Here is a 21,781-nt window from a genome sequence, read left to right on the forward strand (position 1 = left end):
GGAAATGAACAAACAGCCTCTGTCTACAAGTGTTTGTCTATTTATTGCTTTGTTTATAAAGATTCCTTTACATTTTGTGCAAATATTTTCTGCTTTGTTGTCAGGTTTATACTTTGAAATAAAAATAATTTGTCAACATAAAAATCATACATTTAATCTATTGATCTTTTTTGGTTTTCAGATGTGAATTCTTATTAGAAAGTCTTATATATAGTTTAAAGAAGAATTTTTGTTTCCTTCTAGAAATCATATGGCTTCAAATTTTTATATTTTTATCACTAATCCCTTTTGAGTACATTCTGTGAGATGTGGATCTAATTTTGTATTTTCCAGATGGCTACCTAGTTTCATGAGCATCACTTATTAAAAGTCCCATGCTTTGTGGTTTGTGATGCTGCTTTTACCACACGTGAAATTTACACATGAATTTTGGCCTACTTTTGGGTTCTATTCAGTAGATTCACTTGTCTATTCATATGTCACCGAAATGCTAAGTTATTCGGCTTTCTCAGTAGAACTTGCAGGTTTTGTTTTGGAAATGTTTTCACAGCTATTCTTGAATATTGACGTTAAGTTATGAAATTTAGAATATCTCCTATATTCATATCGTGATTTTCTTATAGTTATATTGAGATGCCATTGACTACAACTTAAGGATATCTTGCACATATGTGGCATTAAATTGTACTCTATAAGAAAGAGGGAATGTCTTTCAGTTTGTATAAGTCTATAATTTCTTTTATACCAATATTGAGATTAAATTGTCTTATTTACTAAGTACATGATCTTCTGTGCAGTTTTAAGTGAGGTTTACAATGGCAACTGCTTTTACTATTTGAGTGTACTGATTTTCATAAAAAGAATTTTTAAGGGTCAAATATTTTATTGTTGGATATCTTGGGGTTTCTCTTGCTATGATAAAAAACACTGTGACCAAAATTAGCATTAGGAGGAAAGGGTTTATTTCATCTTATTACTTGTAGTCCATTATCTAGGGGAAGTTAGGTCAGGAACTGAATGCAGGTACCTGGAAGTAAAAACTATGCAGAGGTCATGGAGGAGTGTTACATATTGACTTGCTCCTCATGGATTTCTCAGTCTGCTTTCTTATACCAACTAAGGCCACCTACCTAGGGGTAGTACTTTCCTCAGTGAGTTGGGCCTACACATATCAATTGTTAATCAATAAAATGCTTTACAGACTTGCCTACAAGTAAGTGTCATGGAGACATTTTCTCAATAGAAGTCCCTCTTCCCAAGTGACTCTGGCTTGTGTCAATTATACAAAACTAGTTAGCGTATTAGAATTCCTTTTTTGTCAAGGTTTTTTTTGAAAAGTCTGGCTACCCTGTCATAATATTCTCAAACACAGATAGTTACATTAATTTTCTGTTAACTAATTTTTATTCTGTTGAGCTGTTTGATATAATGATCTTTTTCAATATTTGTAAAACTGGAAATCCTGGTGTTAATGAATGTCCATACCAATAAGCATTTTTAGCTCTGCTACTGTGAATGTAAGTTGATCCATAATATTTCAGAAGATAATGTTTTTAAAAATAATGTGTACTTAGAAACATACATGCAATATGTAAGGGGTAGCCAAATAAGTAGTGCTCTGAATAATAATAGAATACAATTTTCTAATTATTGTTTAAACTAGAACATGAATCTAAACTAACACACTAGAGAGAGACGGGTTGTTGTAGTTAATATTTAAGTACTAGATATGGAGCTTCCTGTGGTGGTTTGAGTGAGACTAGCCCCCATACGGTTACTTGTATTAATTTTAGTCTCCAGTTAATTGAGCTGTTTGGGAAGATTTAGAAGGTTTGATCTTTTTGGAAGAAGTGTGTCATGGAAAGTCTTTGAGGTTTCAAAAATCTACCCCATTCCAAGTTAGCTCTGTTTCTCTCTGCCTCACTGTTGTCTCAACATGTAAGCTCTCAGCTACTGTCCCATTGCCATCCCAGCCTGTTTTCATGGCTCCCACCAGGATAGTCATGGACTGCTGCGCACCGCGGCCCCTGTCTGTGCTCTATGTGTTAGAACCCAGTTCACGAGCTTCGGGCAAGGGGCTGGAGGTTGAGAATACAAACGCAGAGACAGACCGACACACAGACCTTCAATCACTGGTACCAAAAACCCCTCTTTAATAGCGCCATGGAGGCTTAAATACACTGCAGTCAGTGGCCAACAGGTGAAAATCCCATCCTCTGATCCTCTAAGCTAAGTACAGCTTCTAGTAACTTCAATTAGAAGGCTCTTGACAGGGAAGAACAGCTGAAGGCCAGGAGTTAATTGGTCCCAACAATGGACTTTCCCTCTAAAACTGTAGGCCCAATAAACACTTCCCTTTAAGTTGCCTTGGTCATACATCTTAACACAGCAATAAAAAGTATCTAAAATATTGCCTATCAATATTTAGTTTCTCTATTGGTTAATTCTTTATATTTGACTTTACATGTAGGAAAGGCCTATAAGTAAGCCCCAATAGAAATACTGTCTCGTAGAAGAGCTACCTGAAAAGATTCAGAGAGATATTTGTATCATTTATATGATTTTATTTAATGACCAATCTTGTATAAGAAGGGACACTCAGGAAGAGAATGAGTTCAAAAGAAAATATGACAGGACTATGATGTAGTATTCTTTAAGGACTTGTGAAAATTAGATAAGTGTGGCTTCTTTGGTAAGATTTTGGTGTCAGCTTCTGTAACAGCTTGGTCAATGGATTAGTAATATTTTTTTTCTCTCAGAAACAATGTGTCCAAGGTACAAATTAAAATTTAGTTGATACGCTTGTATATGCCACAATTCAACCAATCATAAGGTATCACGAAGCTCTAACTCATTTTCTTGCCTCAAATTTTGACTCTTTGATCTCCACCCTGTCAAGGTCATCCATCTGTTCTTTATCCTAAGGACATTTTCTCCTGGGTTCCTCCCAGATCATTGTTTTACTATATTGTGATATTTCTAACTTGATTGTTCATTGACCCCAAACATTACAGATTATACAGCTCCCTGCTCAGTCCATTTGTATTCCACAGGACTCTCTACACTGGCTATGTTCAGTTAATGGGGAAAGTTTATCAGTGACTGCAGTGAAACTGGTGGAAATAAAAGGGATCAGAGACGCTAAGGATTTCCAATAGTTAGAGCTCTTTCTTACCTCTGCTTCTCTCTGTTTTGTTTCCATCTTCTATTTAGGAGATTACAATATGTGGGAATGGCCATGTTTTAGAAAACATTAATTTTTCTCTGTCTTTACATTTGCTCAGAAAGCAACCACTCTGCTTTTCTTGATATAATAGACTCTGGAGACTTAATAAAAATAGTGCTGTAGCCAAAAGATTCTTAGAAATTTCCTAGTCTATTCCACAGGATTTGTTAGCAACATTCTGATTTTTTAGGTACAGTGTTTAAAGACTTCATATAAATCGCTGTTTTTTTTTTAAATTAAATTAAGAGTCATTACATTGATCAAGTTCAACTACCATGTGTAGTCAGTTACAATCCAGGGATTCTTGTTTCTGATTAACAATCGAACATGAATTGGACATGGTGGACTCAGTAGCCTAGAGTTAGACCAAAAGTCAATAATGGTCAATACCTATGCTCTACATAGGTAGAGCATCTACATGAGGAGTGGGCAGTTCTCAGTTCTTGAGTAGGATTTAAATGTCATATTTAAATATTGCCCATCATTTGAAAAAATTCTCTCCAACTAGCGCAGAGTTCAAGTTTCATTAGCCTGTTTGGGGAAAAGCAGGAAATAGTGATGAGTTTTAAAATAGTCAGGATAGAAGACTTAAGGAAGCAGAGGGCTTTAGGAAAACATTATATGAATCTGACTTGATCTTTTGGCCCTTTCAGTTTTCCTTCATGAATTTATTTGAAATCTCTCTCTCTCTCTCTCTCTCTCTCTCTGTCTCTCTGTCTCTCTGTCTCTGTCTCTCTCTCTCTCTCTCTCCTGGTAGCTTTGATTTCTGGCATTTTCCAGTTAAAAGTTTTATTGTCTCATATTTCAAATTTATCTCATTTGTATGTGTGATAGTGGGCATAATTCTAAGATTACCTCCAACATTCTTGTTTCCTGGCAATCTTGCTCAACATAATTTCAGAGCCTTTGATGGGGATGGGCCCATGTAAATAGCTGAGAATCAGGAAGTGACCAAGGTGACGGTGCAATTGCTAAGATATTATTGCTGTAATAGATTTTTTAGAGGCATGATATTCTCTTTGACAGCTTTGAGGAATACACTTCCATGTTGCTAGAGGACCATTTGTCTAGATCCTCAGGGAAGCCTCTTGCTCCTGACTGAAGCCTCGAATCCTATCACCTACATAGCACAGAATAGAAACCATAATTTCTTAACTCCCAAAATATGCCACAACCTGAATGAGTTAAAGAGGAATCTGAGTTCTCACTGACAGTGAAACTCAAGAATACTTTGATTTCAACTTCATTCACTCTGAGCATGGAGTTATTTATGCTAAACCAAGACACTCACAAAATCTATGACATAAAAGTTTTTTCAGTCCTTGAATGACATTTACATATTTTGAAGAACAAGATATAATTTCTCTATAAATAATGAAGCAACATTTTTTAAACTTTAGTTTACTTGTTCATACTAACAAATTATTTGACATATTTGACTTTCCTAATCCCTCGAATAGATATAGAATTGGATCCTGTATACTCTGAAATGTTAATACAGATGTAAGGTTATTATGACCTAAATTGTGTATCCCCAAAACTCATATGTGAAATCCTAACTCCTAGTAAGTATATTTTGAGAGAAAACACTTTAAAAGGTGAACAAGACTAGCTGAGGTTTGGGAAATATGCTCTTTTGAAATATGACTGATGTTCCTATGTGGGGGTGAGGATTGATGGAGGTGGGTCTTGTATTTATCTGTTGCTTTCATTGGTTAATTAATAAAGAAAACTGCTTGGCCTCTGATACGGTAGAATTAGGATAGGCAGAGTAAACAGAACAGAATGCTGGGAGAAAGAAACTGAGTCAGGAGTCGCCATGATTCTCCCACTCCAGACAGACGCAGGTTAAGATCTTTCCTGGTAAGCCAGCTCGTGGTGCTACACAGAATATTAGAAATGGGTTAGATCAATATGTAAGAGCTAGCCAATAAGAGGCTAGAACTAATGGGCCAAGCAGTGTTTAAAAGAATATAGTTTCAGTGTAATTATTTCGGGGCATAAGCTAGCCAGGCGGCCGTGAGCCAGAGCGGCAGGAACGCAGCCCGCCGCTCCACCACATTCTGCTCTTATTACTACAGAGGACGTTCAAGAACTGCTACATGCAGTTCAAGAACTACCACAGAAGGACACAGCAAAAAGACAGTATGAAAAGCCAAACCTGCCAACTATTTTTATATTTTAAGCCTCAAAAGTTATACAAAAATAAAATACATTTTTATTATTCAAGCCACTTCACTTATGGCATTTGGTTATTGAATCATGAATAGACTAAATTATGGAAAAAAGTCATAACAACCTTACAGAGATAAAATAAGCAATCAAGATCAATTGTGAGATTTCTCCTGTGCATTGATACGAGCCTGGAATATGACAAGGGATTTATGCTGGATATGTGAGTTGTCCTTCAGTCTGGCCCCTAATGATGCCTGATTTCTGTTACTCATGTTTTCTACAGGTTTTAATTATTCAAGTCTTAGGCTCCAGGCTGTACCTAACTAGATCTATGGAGACATTTATAATGAAGACCCCTGTCAACAACCAGAGCCCCTTAACTACCATGGGGATGAACTATCTTGCCATCATGTCCTCTAACTCCATTCAAGCTTTCAAAAGATGCATATCTGAATAATATTCTTAGCTGAAACTCACCAGGCATGCCTAGACAGAGCTCTCAGGTTTATATGCACTTCTAAATATCTGACCTGTATTTATTGATGTTTTAACTTACTATTGCGTGTCGGGAGAGTGTATGTGTTTAGTGCTAGGTATCAATTGTGGGACCTTATACATGCCATGTGGGTGATCTACAATTAAACTATATCTAAAACTCTTAATTACATACTTTGAGGTAATTTGTTGTATAGCAATCAAAACCTTGTGATCTTTTTCTTGTGAAGAGCAACATTTTATGAATTAATTTCTTTATTCATCTGTGAATATCTTTATACATGCTCCAGCCATTAATATTGATCCTCTGTTCTTACAAATATTCCAGAATGTCCATAAGTGTGTGTGTGTGTGCATCTATGGTTATGTGACATTATAAATATGCATATAAATCCCCTCATTGTCTGATGACCTTGCTTCTCTTGTTGAAACTTGAATAATATACAGTTATTTCCTAAAACAAACATTTTTCCTAAGATTATATAAATTATAATTTGAACAGATTAGTCAAACACCTTTCATCAATTATAGTTAATTTGTTATATATATATGTACATATATATATATATATATCAGCCAACAGTGTCATAAAATTTGAACCACTAACATTAATGAGTAATAACTTTCCAGCATGTTAAACACTCTGACAGAGAAAGATTCTATGAGATTTAAAATATTTTTCTCAAAAAGAATGAACTTTAATCCCAAAGACTAGCATTTATCTTCTCTAAAAATAAATAATTTTTTTTATTCAACATCTTTCTTTCTTACAAATAGACTTATATCCTCCAAACTTCTCCAGACATCATCTCATAGCTCTTCCTCTTTCCAGCTCTTTCCCATGTTTTATCCATTCTTCAGCCACTAACTAATACTCATCTTCCATGCTACCAATTGTCCCACATTGGTACCTAAACTCTGTCATCCCTCATGGTTGTGCACAGTGATTACATCTTTCTCTGACTCCTTTCTGGTTCGCTGGCTTTTGGCAGTATGTTAGCTGTACAGTTCCAGGTTCTTCGGGTCTTCTGTTATATAATATAACCCCCATAAGTGGCTTTAGAGTCCAGCAGGAGATCAGAACTCTCAAATGTGGATCCTTATTTGTGGTATCAGTTTTAATCATTCCTTCAAAATGTATCTGAGGTTATGTAGGAAAGAGCTCTGAGGTAGAATCTGAAACAACCAGTGATTTTCCCCTCAACCTTTCCATCTTCCAATGTTCCCCACATTAGCAAGGAATGTAATTATTCATTTGCGGAAAAGCTCTAAGAATATTCTTTAGATATCTATTTACTTCACAATCTTATATAGAGCAACTCAATACATCACAAGAAGAGAGGAAAATATTCTATCTTTGCTCTGTGTGACTCATAGTTTTAGCTCCACTTTACATAATTGTCAGGCAGCTTTTAAAGTGATCTGCATTTCAAGTTGATTTTTCTTCAAGTGAAAATTTGATGAAAGTCAGTCAATAGTTGATAATTAACTTACATTCTAAAATACAATATTACATATATTTCTACTCTCCATTTTTTCAGGAATTTTAAAAAAGTTTTACCAATAAGCAAAAGATAAGAACTAGCAGTGATTTGTTATGCATAAGAGAAATCTCTTTGGACTAATAGGATTTAAAATTAAATAAAAAAATCTGATTCTATATTTCATTTCCAGTTTCCTAAAATTTGAGACAGCAATTGGTTTTATATATATATGAAATATGATATATTAGATTAGTTGTTGTTTATAATATTATAATGTATCATAAAGCTATATATTTAAGAAAGAACAAGTTGATGTGTCAAATTATACATATCATAAATATATAGTTAGATTATTATATATTCATAGTTGGATTAATTTTTAGAAATTCTGTATTTATTCATAATTGTAGTATCATAGTTTAATAATATCAGAATATTATGAGCATATTCTAAACCTGAGCTTTACGTCATTTTAACTTCATTCTGATTCCAAGCACAGCTCTCTGTCCTTTCTATTTCTGCTGTCTCTGATAACATAAAAGATTTTGGAAAAACTGTCTTAGATCGACTGATGTGAGTCTGAGTTATAAACTCTTGAGAATTACAGTTTTGTATGTTTCATTACAGTGAAATTCTAGAGGGACTGTGCTTATTTTCCTAGGACCAGGCCATATACGATGGCAGAATTTTCTTTCTGTCTCTCTGTATGTTTGTCTCTTTCTCTTTCTTTCTTTCTTTCTTTCTTTCTTTCTTTCTTTCTTTCTTTCTTTCTTTCTTTCTTTCTTTCTGAGAGAGAGAGAGAGAGAGAGAGAGAGAGAGAGATGGGGGAGAGAGAGAGGAAGAGAGAATGGTAACAGGCCCAAGCATGAAATCTCTGGCATGAGAAGAAGCTGGCTGTAGAGGGTATTTGTTTTGTTTTGTTTTTGTTTTTAGATGACTTTCTTGGTGGGAGTCAGAAAGGAAAATGAGGAGGTTATGAAAATATGAATTTGACATACAGATTCAGAACTATCTTTTTATGGCTGAGAGCATGCAACAGTTTCTAGCCCTGCAAGCCCATAAACAAGAAGGTTTTATTTAATCCCTCCAGGATGCTGACTTTCAGTGCCAGGAAGCGGAAGCTCACTGCATTTCTGGTAGATTTGTAAAAAACGGGTGCGTGCAGGAAACTAACAAATTCCTTACACTGAAGAGTTCTTGGGTGAAGAGGATAGAAAAAGTGCATTAAGGCCCAAAGTTGATGAAAAGAAATTTATGCAAAGATTAGAAGAACTGATAAAGTATGGCCATAGATTCTAAAACAGCGACAGTTACATTTACTGCAGTGACAAATGTGTGAAGGAAGGGGAAATCAACAACTCAGGATGGAGGATCTCAGCAATTACCATAATTTGCAAAGATTCTCTTTATAATCATAATATACTGTAAAAAAAATTCTAGGTTTAGTCACAAATGTCCTTATTTTTCCATTTCATGACGCTATTTTTAATTTTTATTTAATTTTTACATAATATATTTTGATCATATTCTTTCCTCTCTCCAAACTCATCCTAGATCTCCCCATCCTCTTCCTCAGCTCAACTCCATGTTCTTTCTCAATAAAAAAATAAGAGGATAAACAACAACAAAATAAAAACAAACAAAATAGAAAATCAATATGACAAAAATAAAAACAAGAAAAGACAAAAACCACATAAAATAATAAGAAGTCCATTTTATGTTGGCTAACTTCTGGGCTGAGGGCCTGCCCTGGAGTGAGGTCGCTATACCCTATTATACTCTGGTCGAAAAATCCGTTTTCTATTTCCTAGAAGATACAAATTTCTAAAAGCTTCTTGTTTAGGAGTGGTACTTTGTATCCACCTCCACCCATCAGTGCTGGAATTTTGTCTGCTTTGACAACAAAACCTGAGTAGGTCTTTGTTTGTGCTGTCATAGGCCCTGTGAGTTCTTATGTGTGTCAATCAGTCCTAGTGTGTCTGAAAGGCAGTGTTATCTGGATTCATTCTTCATCTCTCCCTCTTAAAATCTTTATCCTCTTCTTCCCATAGACCCCTGAGCCTTTGATAAAGACATTCAATTTAGGATCGAGTACTTCAAAGTCTCTCACTCTGCATACTAGCCCGTTGTGAATCTCTTTGTTAAGTGCGGTCTATTGCAAGCAGCTACTCTGATGAGGGCTGAGTGAGTAACTGATCTATGGCTATAATGGTATGTCATCAGGAGTCATTTTATTACTATCTCCCTAGACTCATGACTGATCTAGTCTAGGTCACTTTTGTAGTGATATGTATGGCTTTCATCTCATTGAGTGGGCCTTAAATTGAATCACAAAGTGGTTGGTTATTCCCATAACTCTTGGGCCACATGACACCATTTATTGCTGTTTGCCCACAATCATTTTCATTCAGCCTTTCACTTTTTTCTTGTTATATAATTATTTCCATATGATATACTATAAATTTCCCCTGCCATGAGCTAAGAATATTATCTTGATTCCTTACCATGAAGAACAGGGACCAGACTGCTATAGGTTAACCAAACCTTTACAAACTTAAAGTATGAATAAAGTACTGATAGAAAAATTGTCACTTTTTTAAGTAATTCGGTGGAATGAAAATAATTTAGCACTTAAATAAAAATTAAGCAAAATATACATGCAAATAACTTCTCATTAATTGTGCTATCAAATGATCACTTTGATTATTGATACTAGTTGTATCAATATATGTTGACACCATTTAAATTATATGAAATTCAAAGTCTGACCTGCTGCTGGTCAAATCAGAATCACAATGTCTTTGAATTGAGACCAGCGTGTATCATTTCAGTATTCTTGACTACATACTGAAGAAACTTTATTTATCTTTACATTTTCTAGTTCATATTAAAGTATTTTTGCTTGCTTTCTGCCATACTCTGCCCTTGCATAACATAGGTATTTATCACGGTTTCCCCAGGAATGTTAGTGTCAGAAGTCTTATTAAGAATGACTAAGCCAAGAGAAAAACCAGCAGTGTGGAATCACCTCTAGCAAGAGAGAGAGATGAATTGGATGGGTGAGTAGAATGAACTCATTGTATTTATTGAACTTCTCACCGACCCCCTATCTTTTTCTGGCATTCTCAGTGCACTTGGGTGGCTTTATTTTCTCTTTGGTAGAATGATTATTGAGTAAATATTGAACTGAGCTTCTCCATTCCACTTTCAGGCGGCAAGGCTGTGTGTGTTAAGCACGTGCATATGCATAGAAATCACTTTGGTCTGGAAATAGTTTAATGTCAGGGAAGTAGAGCAACCTTCTGGGCTCACTTCTGAGGCAGAGTTTATTCCCAGAATCTGCTGCTTTTTTTTTCTCACCTGTTCTTGGTGGGAGAAATTTTGCCATCATTGTGAATTTAGCTGCTTATGGCTTCCTTCTTCAGCCATTGCATCAGTAATGCTATTTTTGTAATTTTGTACTGGGTACTTCATGGAATTTGTTATGCATGTAAGACATGACTACTGATCTAGAAGATTGTCTTGGCTCTAAACAGCTATAAAGCAATTCAAGAAACGTTAAGCACTAGTGGAAGAGGGAAATAAAGTGCCAAATTCATTTCATGTTGGTTTTTAAAATAACAACTAAAATAGTTACAAACAAATCTCAATTTCACCCTACATGTATATAATTTGTCCTTTAAAACTTGTTTGTTGGGGAATGTTATTCTAAGATGGTGTGTGTATTGTCAAGAGTAGCTTTGTAAAGACACCATCTGAAAGATGGTAAGTTGCACGTGATGGTAAGTTGCACGTGATGGTAAGTTGCACTTATTCTGGAGAGCTTATCCTACCAGCACGTACCACCGTAACTGGCTACTTATTCACTCATCAAAATGTGTTCAAGCCAGAGCCTATACTGGAGTGATTTCATTTACTTTTTTATGTGAATTTGTTTAATCAGCTTGATTTGGTGTCTTGTTCATTATTGTAGAAGGTAAATAGGCAATGCAACTCTCTCTCTCTCTCTCTCTCTCTCTCTCTCTCTCTCTCTCTCTCTCTGTTTTTTTAGCCTTTTGGCTAAGATAAAGTATATTTTTCAACCCACTTATACATTGAAACTTTGTTTTTCATCTGGCACCTTCTGTCATGCCCAACTAGTTATCAGGGAAGAGAAATAGTAATTAGTTGATACTTGAATCTAAAATAGATTAGTTCAGTTAAATCCATTCCTTTGTTTCAAAGAATCTTGGGTGCAATATAATAGTAATATGTATTAGAGCTATATATATATATATATATATATATATATATATGTATATGAATGAAGTAGATATTGTGTATTTGTTCTGAAGCAAGTTGTAGACACTAGCATGTTATTTTAGGATAAGCTAGAGTTGTAGTTATCATTTGCTAAGCAGGAATTTGGTGTCAGAAAACTTGTTAAAATTTGCTGACATATAGTTGTTGCCAAATAGTAAAAGGTATGGGCTAAAAAAATCCTTATGTACTTTTGTTTATACTTAGTACCACATGAGAGAGGCCATGTAATGCCTTTGTGTTTCAGATAATGTGAATCAGTCCGAGAAGCTAAATAACCTGTCTAATGTTAAAGACAAACAAGTACCAGAGTGTGAAACCAAATATGTATCTTTCATACCCCAAAGATTCTGTTCTGAAACTATTATAACAAGGAATGTGTCTGGAAAAATCGTTGTATATAAAGATGTATCTCTTTTCTGGGTCATCTTCGGATTACAGGATATTTTTGTTGAGATGTTACAACTGTAGATAATGAAGGAATTTGCACCAATTCTTTTTCTTTCAAGTGTATAAAAACAAACATAAAACTCCCGCTCAAAAATACAACTCTGGTGATGACAAAAGGCTCTCCTTCCTCCTGGAATTGCTGATATGGTGGCTCCTACCTAGTTAATGCCACAGACAAGAATACAAGTAGAGAAGAGAATATTTACAGTGTGATTTCCATGCTCCTGTCAAGATCTAGACATAACAAAGAAGATGAAAAAACCTAGCTCCTCTAAAAGATTATCTCAAGGAGACAATGATTAGATTGAGCAATGGAAATGACATAAAAAACACAGCTATAACACTGGCATCTGACTCCATTTCTGATACAGACTTGTACTTTGAAAATCATTAATTATTTTTGTCCCTGTTCCAGTATTTCTGAAAAGTAGAATGATTCTCCCCCTTGCAAATACTTTGGGTAGAAGAATGTACTAACACTACCTGTGCCAGTGAAAGCAGTGAGCTTTGTTCTGCCGCACTGAACATCAAGACCAGCTGGTAAGACCAAGGAAGTGGGAGCAGCATGATCACTCATCCAGGATCTCTGGGATCCTCACAGCTCTCCAGGTCAGGACTAGGTCACAAAGTGAGGCCCATTATAGAGGGAGAAATAACATTGAACAATTAATAAGAAAGTGTCCAAATTAAAAATGCCTACTTTCTCAAACTGCTTTGCAGTTATGACTACTATTTAAATATAAAATAATATAAAGACTATAATATAATATAATTTTGGTGAGAATTAAGCTGAGAACTTTAAGGAAGTTTTGAGTTTTCCCATTTAGGGTACTGCCCTTTCCATATTGCTATTCTCTTGAATATGCACATAGTATGTATTGTGACAGATACACACCACCATGGGGATCAATAAAAGAAGGTTTTTTTTTGGGGGGGGGCTTTTGATGGTGACAGTGAGCTATATATCATATATATTAAAAATCTATATATCCTAATCAGCTATGAGCCACTCACCTCTGGACAGTGTTGAATAGGCGGAGAGATGAATACAATGCAATTCCGTTTAGTCATCTTTGCGTAGGCATTGTTACCTGTATCTGATTTGTAACTTGTACCTGTTCTGGAATGATTTTTTTTTTTTGCATTGCATTTATTGTAAGCAGACCAGTAACTTCTTTGCTTGCAAAAATCTTATTAAAATTCTTTTATGCTAAATAGCATTGCTACATAAGCATATTTTCTAGGACAATAGCTTTTTCCTTTTTTTTCAGTTGTTCAGTACAGCAAGTTAATGTTTCTTTCTTGAACACAATATCAACATAACCATTGTCCATTATGACAAGTTCACATTTCATAAACTTGGAGTTTCTTTTCTAGGACAAAACTCACTGTATGTACAGGGATTGCCTTGATATATTTATATTCCTCTGTAGGAATTAGGGTTAAGAAATACGATGAAAATGCCAATACCATGGCAACAAATACTGATGCGAACAAAATCTCATGTCTTTACTCAAGGAGATTAACTTCACAGCAGCTTCAGTTTCTTACAGCAAGACCTACACAAAATGTGGCCCTAAACATTTCATCTTAGATGGTCAAGGGGCTCATGAGGCTGCACCCCTATTGGCATGAGTGGTTGCTATGAGAGGGATACTCATTTTCTTCAGTGGTGTAGCCACTGGTAAAATGGCCATGCTCCAGTAAATAATCATTTCTCAGCATCCTTCAAACCAACCCTATTTAAACTCAGTTAATTACAAAAAATAAAAAAATTAAAAAAGCAGGAGAGGTTCTTATTGGGAATAAAGAGGTTCAACAGAAACTGAGGCTAGGTAAGAGAAGATAATAGGGGTGGATATGATAAAATATATTATTGTGTGAAGTTGTCAAAGAATACATTTTAAAGTTTTGAAAATAAATCTAGACTGTGGCAGATGAGTTTGGCATGCATCCAGGATGCAGGGAGAGGAATTAGAGAAAGGGATACAGATAGAAAACTAAGTAAGTGCTGAAAAAAAAATCCAAATAATTGATGTCTCGGGATGAACAAAAAGGTTGTTCAAAGTTGGCAGTAGTGATAAAATATTGAAATAAAAGACTTTGATACTGTCTTAGTTAGAATTTGTATTACTATGAAAAGACACCATGACCACGACAACTCATAAAGAAAAATTTATTTAATTGAACTAGCTTACAGTTTCAGAGGTTTAGTGGTGGTGTGAAGAAAAACACGGTGCTGGAGAAGGATCTCTGAGTTCTACATCTTGATCTGTGGGCAGCAGAAGCAACTGTGATACTGAGCATAGATTGAGCATAGGAGAACTCATCCCCTTCCCCCAGTGACACACTTCCTCCAACAAAGCCACACCTTCTAAAGTTGCATATGGGGGGACATTTTTAAAAAAACCACCACAGATATGAATGTCAAAATGATCAATGAATTGTAAGGAGAAAAAAAGTAAAAGATCTAATAATCAGTATTGTCTGAGAAATTTCTTAGAGTAAAAGCACAGTAGCCACAAAAAATCTAAAAAAAAAAAAAATATTTTTTTCCAGTTGGAAAAAGAAATCACGCTCCATTCTGTGATTTCACTTACATGGCATCTTGGATCCAACAAAACCAAGGAGGTTCAAAAATTTCTGAGGGGGTTATGGCTTGGGAGAGAGGGGGATGCGCAGGGAGAATGTGGAAGATCTTGAGAGCCATGAGTCTGTTCTTTATGACACCCTAGTAGTGGATACATTCTACCACACATTTGTTAGAGCTACAGAGGGTCTTAGCAGGGACCATTGATGCACACTGTCGGTTTGGGGTGATTGTGATGAGCCGCTGGAGGACCATACATTATACGAAATGTACTGTTCAGGCTAGGATGTTGGTGATGAGGGAAGTTCTTGTGTCCAGGTGAGCTGTGAATGGAAATTATCTATTTCAGTTTTGCTGTGAACCAAAAACTGTGCCAAATATCACATATTTTTTTAAATCATACTATTCTTAGCTGCTTTTCTCATAATATTGAATGCTAGAATATCGTGGAGGGTAAAGTCCTTAATTTTTAAATAGGAATTTAGAATAATAAATAATTTTATATTAGACTGATAAAATACCTTTTTCTCTTTTAAAGCAATAACTAACAGTAGTATAATAATATAGACAGCTGTTAGAAATACTAAAGGATTAATTTAGACTAAAATAAAAGGTTACAAATGGTATGACTCTGTACATAATTTGTGGGTTTTCAGGTCTAACATCTGTTTTTCTGCTGATTCACTGTCTGTCTATCTGTCTGTTTGTCTGTCTTCCTCCCCAAAGTCTTTCTGCATAGCTCTGAATTTTCTGGAATGCACTTTGACTAGACTTGACTAGAACTCTCAGAGATCTACATGCCTCTGCCTCCCAAGTGCTAGTACTAAAGGTTCGTGCCACCATCACTTTCTTCTTTTGATTCTTATTTCAATGATGCTTAACCTAGTATTTGCTTTACCTATCAAAATTCTAATTTTGGATCTGTGAGGTATCTCACTCGGTTGAGTTGCCTATTGCTAAGTCGAGGACCTGATTTCTATTCTTGGAACCTACATAGTGGGAAGAGAGAAGCAGTTCCTAGAAGTTTTCCTCTGACCTCAATACAAGTCATGGCAGTCATGTATATGTGTTCATATAAAAGCAAATAAATTCACCTGGGTGGTGATGGCACATGCCCTTAATCCCAGTACTCAGGAAGCAGAGGCAGGCAGATCTCTGTGAGTTTGAGGACAGCCTGGTCTACAAGAGCTAGTTCAAGGACAGGCTCCAAAGCTACAGAGAAACCATGTCTTGAAAAACAAAAAACTAACTAACTGACTAAATAAATAAATAAATTTAAATGTAAAATCCAAAGGAGGAGCAGAAGGAGAGAGAGCACGAGCAAGGAACTCAGGACCGCGAGGGGTGCACCCACACACTGAGACAATGGGGATGTTCTATCAGGAACTCACCAAGGCCAGCTGGCCGGGGTCTGAAAAAGCATGGGACAAAACCGGACTCGCTGAACATAGTGGACAATGAGGACTACTGAGAACTCATGAACAATGGCAATGGGTTTTTGATCCTATTGCACGTAAAGGCTTTGTGGGAGCCTAGGTAGTTTGGATGCTCACCTTAATAGACCTGGATGGAGGTAGGTGGTCCTTGGACCTCCCACAGGGCAGGGAACCCTGATTGCTCTTTGGGCTGATGAGGGAGGAAGACTTGATTGGGGGAGGGGGAGGGAAATGGGAGGCGGTGGTGGGGAAGAGACAGAAATCTTTAAGAAATAAATAAATTCATTAATTTAAAATAAGGAAAAAAATAAAATTTCAAATAAAATTTTGAAACATATACTTTTATAATTTGTATTATTTGATTCTTTAAATATGTTATTTTTCTGATTAGGCTTTCTCATTTGCTGTTTTGTTTGTCAGCAGTATAGTGCAGACATACAGCAGAAGACACATACAAAAAAGATTTAGAGAATTAGAAAGTAGGTGAAATTATGCAGACTTAAAGCCATTTAAAGTAGTTTAATCATGAAGCATCCATTCTGTTCTAATAATCATATTTCAAACCACAATAACTTTGATCTTTAATATAATGTTTCCTTCTTTCATTTGATGATTTTTGAGGTTACAGATATGCCTATTTTGCTTCTTACCAGTATTATATAGCTAATTAGCGAGATATTACATTAGAAACATTATTCCCAGATATGTTTAAATTCTTTCATGACAAGCTCCAGACTTATAGCTCAGCAGCAGCATTTGTATCATGTTAATAATTTAAGCTCAGTGCTCTGGGAAGTAAATAAAACACTACAGGAAAGTGAGCACAATATTGTAGGAAAGTAGAGGGTTAGCATCATTTAAATTTGACCTATTTAACTCACACAGTTCCAAAATTCAATGTTAATTATAAATATATTGCTTATTTATCTGACTTTTGAAAAATTCAAAAAGAATGTATGTGTGTATATGTCTCCCATGATGACTAGATATCCATAAATTCATATCTTTCTTTTGTGTTTAACACCTTCACTGATCCATGAGTTCCTTTATAATGGAGAATGTATTAATTATCATCAACATAGTTAAACTCTCGCTGCCTTTTTTTCTGAGGTGTATGATGGTAGATTTTTAAAGGTAATTCTTTGAGAATTTAATCCATGCATTAATACTGTAGTGTATACTAATAACATTCACTCTCTACCCTCTCTGAGATCCTCAAGCTGCTCCTTAGCCTAACTTGATACCCATTTCTCCCATTTGTCCTATTCCACCCTGACCCAGGCTCTCACAGTCTTTCTGACCCATGATGGTCCCTGAGCCGTAGAGAGAAGGGGTTAGATACGGTGTTCCATACATGACTGAACACTCTGCAGACACTTATGCTCTGCAGTTTGCTAAGTTATGAGCTTCTGTGTTAAGCACCATCTATGGGAGAAAAAAATATCTCTGAAAAGGTCTGAGAACAGTGCTACTGTATAGTTATAGAGACTGAAAATTAGAGCATTATTTGACATTATGTCAATTTAACAAACGAATTGCAGTAGAGTCATCCCTTGGGCCTCTAGTTCACCAGTCATGGATTCCTGGTCAGATTTATAGTACTGGGCAGATTTAAGGAGAGAGGACCTTAAATCTGATAAGGAAGTGGTTGGTTACTCCCGTGACACTATTGTGCTTTTGGACATATCTTGCTACACCATTTGTTATTATACATGGATCACAGTTGGGTAAAACTGCCCTTTAGCAACCTAGATGTACCTTCCAGTACTCTGAAAGCCAGGCAGCAAGGAGGAAGCTTCTGGGTCAGTACCAACTGGATGACTTCATTTGTTTCGACCAGAATGTTTGGAGCATTCAACAATAGAAGATTCCCCTCAAATTCTGGTAAACAACCAAAAAACAATGACGATAGCCTAGAGTTCTTTGCAGGAACTCTGGGAAAACCTCCTACCACCACTTAAGAAGTTATCCCAAACCTGGCTCTGGACTTTTTATTTGGCAACTTAAGGGTTCTTGGAGGAGCATTACTATCTGTGTAACTCCTACTAAACTCTTTTATATGAATACAGCTAGAAAGTTTACAAAATAGTATTCTATATGGCTTTTTTCAACATCCTTAGTGTTGTTTTTCCTTCCCCCTTTCTGACCTACCTGCCAATCCCTCTCCCTACTTGAACCTCTCTCCCCATTATTTCCCTTTCACTTTATATCACCTGTGTTCTGTTATCTGCGCATCATTTCTTCCCTCTCTCCCCAGTGGTCCTTTCCTAGTTTCCTGGCTTCTGTAGACACTCCACATTTTGATCCGCATAAGAGAGGGACGTGTGACTATTGTCTTTCTGGATCCACATTACCTCACTCAACATAAATTGTTTAGTTCCATTCATTTACTGGCTAATCTCTTAATTTCAGTTTTCTTTACAGCTGGATATAATTCTGTTGTTGTTCATAGATACCACATTTGCAGGTTTTTTGACTTGCCAAGAAGCTATTGCCTTAAAATGTTTCCATGAGTTTATAGCAGAATAGGATTCTTTTCTATTTTCTATTGTATCATTGACAAGCTCATTATCATACATACGTGGGCAAATGATGCAGTTATACATACACACAGCAAAGAGGACAGAAAAGCATATTACAACCATTCAATCATAGAAAGTAAAATGCTCATTAATACACATTTTTATTAACATTTTTAAAATTTCATTTTACATTCCAACCAGAGTTCTCCCTCCCACCCTTCTCCCACCTCCCTCCCCTACCCCCAGCCATTCCCAGCCACCCCCATGCACTCCTCCCAAGAAGTAAGGACTCCCATGGGAAGTCAACAAATTCTGGCACATTAGGTTGGGGCAGGATCAAGCCCTTCCTTCCAGATTTAAGGCTGAGCAACTGGCCCTCTTCTGCAATTAGATTGGTGAATACTCCAACTATCATCATAGAACCTTCATCCAGTAATTGGTAGAACTAAATGCAGAAATCCACTACCAAGCACCAGGCTAAATAAAGTGTGGCAATTCAGCCAACTAACATTTTATAGCTCTAGAAGAGGTGATATTTCATGATGTAGCCAGCCTGCAAGGGATGAGAAAGTCTTAAGCTTATAAATAGTTGCATTTAGTACTTTCAGACCACTTGGTTATATAGGCCAGTAGTTTATAATTTTTAAATTTGTGGAGTTTGTGTATCAGTGACTAGTAGGGTAAGAAAGAAGTGACTTTGTTATTGCAAAGAATCAATGTTTTAAAAAGAGTTTTATAACTTAGTTGCATTCAGATGATGTGTTCCCATTCAAAGTTATCCTTCAAATATGTGTAAATATTAGCTGCTATACCTCTTGTGATGAAGTTAAAAAACCACCAAAAATAGTCTCAGAGGTATTCAGAAAGAAAATTAGACAGGTGGGCAGACTCTTAGCTCACCAATGCTTAAAATTTCCTGCTTCCTCAGCATTATAAATTCAAAATAAAAAAGAAATAAGTAAAGGCTTAAGGTCCATCTTTGGTGCTTGTTTAGGTCCTCCATGGCTCATAGAAATAACATCTGATTATTCAGATCATATTTATTCAAGTTTAAGAGATATTTTATTGAAAATTAATTAGCCATGCATGTGACGTCATAGACCACAATTTTACTTCTTTTCATACAATTCAGTTAGGAATTGGACATTTCACATGAGTTATTCATAGCATTTTTAGAGTTTATTTGAGATTTAAAATTGCATAATCTAATCCATGCCATATTTTCATGCATTGAGGATAGTCACATGATATATTTTTTAATTACACTATTTTTCAGTGCTTAGTACAATGCTAGAAATGCAGTAAGAAACCAAGAAAGAACAAATAAGACTACTCTCTGATGAATGAACCACCAAGGCTTTTAATCATCTACCACTGTAGTTCAAATATAAATACATATCTCCATTACACAGAAGTGGAAAACATGGTGCCATGACCCCCATTTGCCTCTCCTTTTCCTTTTATGTTCAGTTACTGACCGGATTGAAAACTGCCATCCTCCTTCTAAGTGCAACTAAGAGACATTTTCTTTTTGAGACCTTCCTTAAGAAATAGCAAGATGTCTTTGTGCCCTTTGATATAAATAGAAACCAGGAACAGAAGCCATATCCTATTTTTTTATTCTCTAGCCTCATCTTTATCTCTTAGTAGAGTGGTTCAATGCCTTCATGAATATGACAGATGAAAGTTGTCCATATGTAGTATTCCATTCTCAGAGTATGACAGCTGCAGGTTGCCTATGAGCAGCGTTCCTGCTTTTCATGTGGTATTAAAATTTCTTGAAGTCAGTGATCTCTTACTGTATAGTTCTTTACTTTTCTTCTCCATACAGGCATAGATAGAATACAGAGGTAAAACATATGTAAGACTGTTCACAGACATGTTCTTTTATTGTTGGGACCATTTGGAGTCCTAGCCTTTAGCTGCTCTTCCCTGCCAGAGCCTTCTGATTAGAGTTACTAAAAGCTGTGTTTTTCCTTGAGGATCAGAGGATAAATTTTTCACCTGTTGGCCCACTTGACTGTTGGGCATTGTTATTGAATAAAGGGATTCTTACCAGTGATTATAAAAAAAAAAAAAAAGAAATCTGTGGTATAATGAACTGCACTTATAATCCGCTAACAATTTCCCTTGTCCTCTATCCCATCATGGCTCTATAAACCAGAGGCATGTGTTTATAAACTCCTACTTTAAATATTAAATTAATTGATGCCAAGAATTATTATTCATTTTTAGTTTTTTAGAAAAATAGTGAGAAAGTGTTATTTGCCAATAAACGAGGAGGCACACAGCACAGTTGTGATCCAGCCAAGGTTATATTAAGTTAGAGACTGAGAAAACATGAGGCAAGGAGACAAAGTGGCTGCGGTGGGCAGCTGTGGCAATTAAGCCACTTCTCTCTCGCTGATTTTGAAGCCACTTCATTCAAACTTTTATAGCAAAACAAAGGAAGAAAGTTAATGCACTTGATATCTTGTTCAGATTTCCACTTCTGGAAAGAAGATATGGATTGTTCTTATGACTGACCTCATTAAAAATAGATGCTGTTTGAACTTTAAATTACATGCTGATACTCAAAATGATTAAATACTAGTTCCAACAGTAAGATTAGAGAGTGGTTGAATACTAAAGTCAAAATAGACCCTGGAAACGATCTAAGTCAGATTAGTGATTTTAGTAAGTGGAAAACAATGTCCTTAAAGGTTTAAAGATTTGCCTGAAAAGAAAAATTAATAGTTATCCATTTATAAGAAAAAGACTTACATACTCTTGGGAAGTTTTTTCAGTTTGATGTTCTTAGAAATTATGGACAAGATTAACTTTTTCTAAGAGGAAAAATTATGTTCAAAAATATCTAAATCATTTAAATACACAGGTGCAACCACTCAGGAATGAATTAAAATGTGTTTTGAAAATACTGACTTGGCTTGCAGATGAGAACCAAAGCTTTACCCCAGGAGAAGGGCACTCTTGTGCTGTGACTTCAAGAGAGATGATGGGTTAAAGCGGGCCATGTAACGTCCGCCTTGGCTCCTTTGGGGTAGGGAGACTCTGAGTATGTGAGCACAGGCTGACATGAATACTCATTGTCTTTGATTTTATTC

Source organism: Chionomys nivalis, chromosome 15, assembly GCF_950005125.1.
Source record: "Chionomys nivalis chromosome 15, mChiNiv1.1, whole genome shotgun sequence".
Lineage (NCBI taxonomy): Eukaryota > Metazoa > Chordata > Mammalia > Rodentia > Cricetidae > Chionomys > Chionomys nivalis.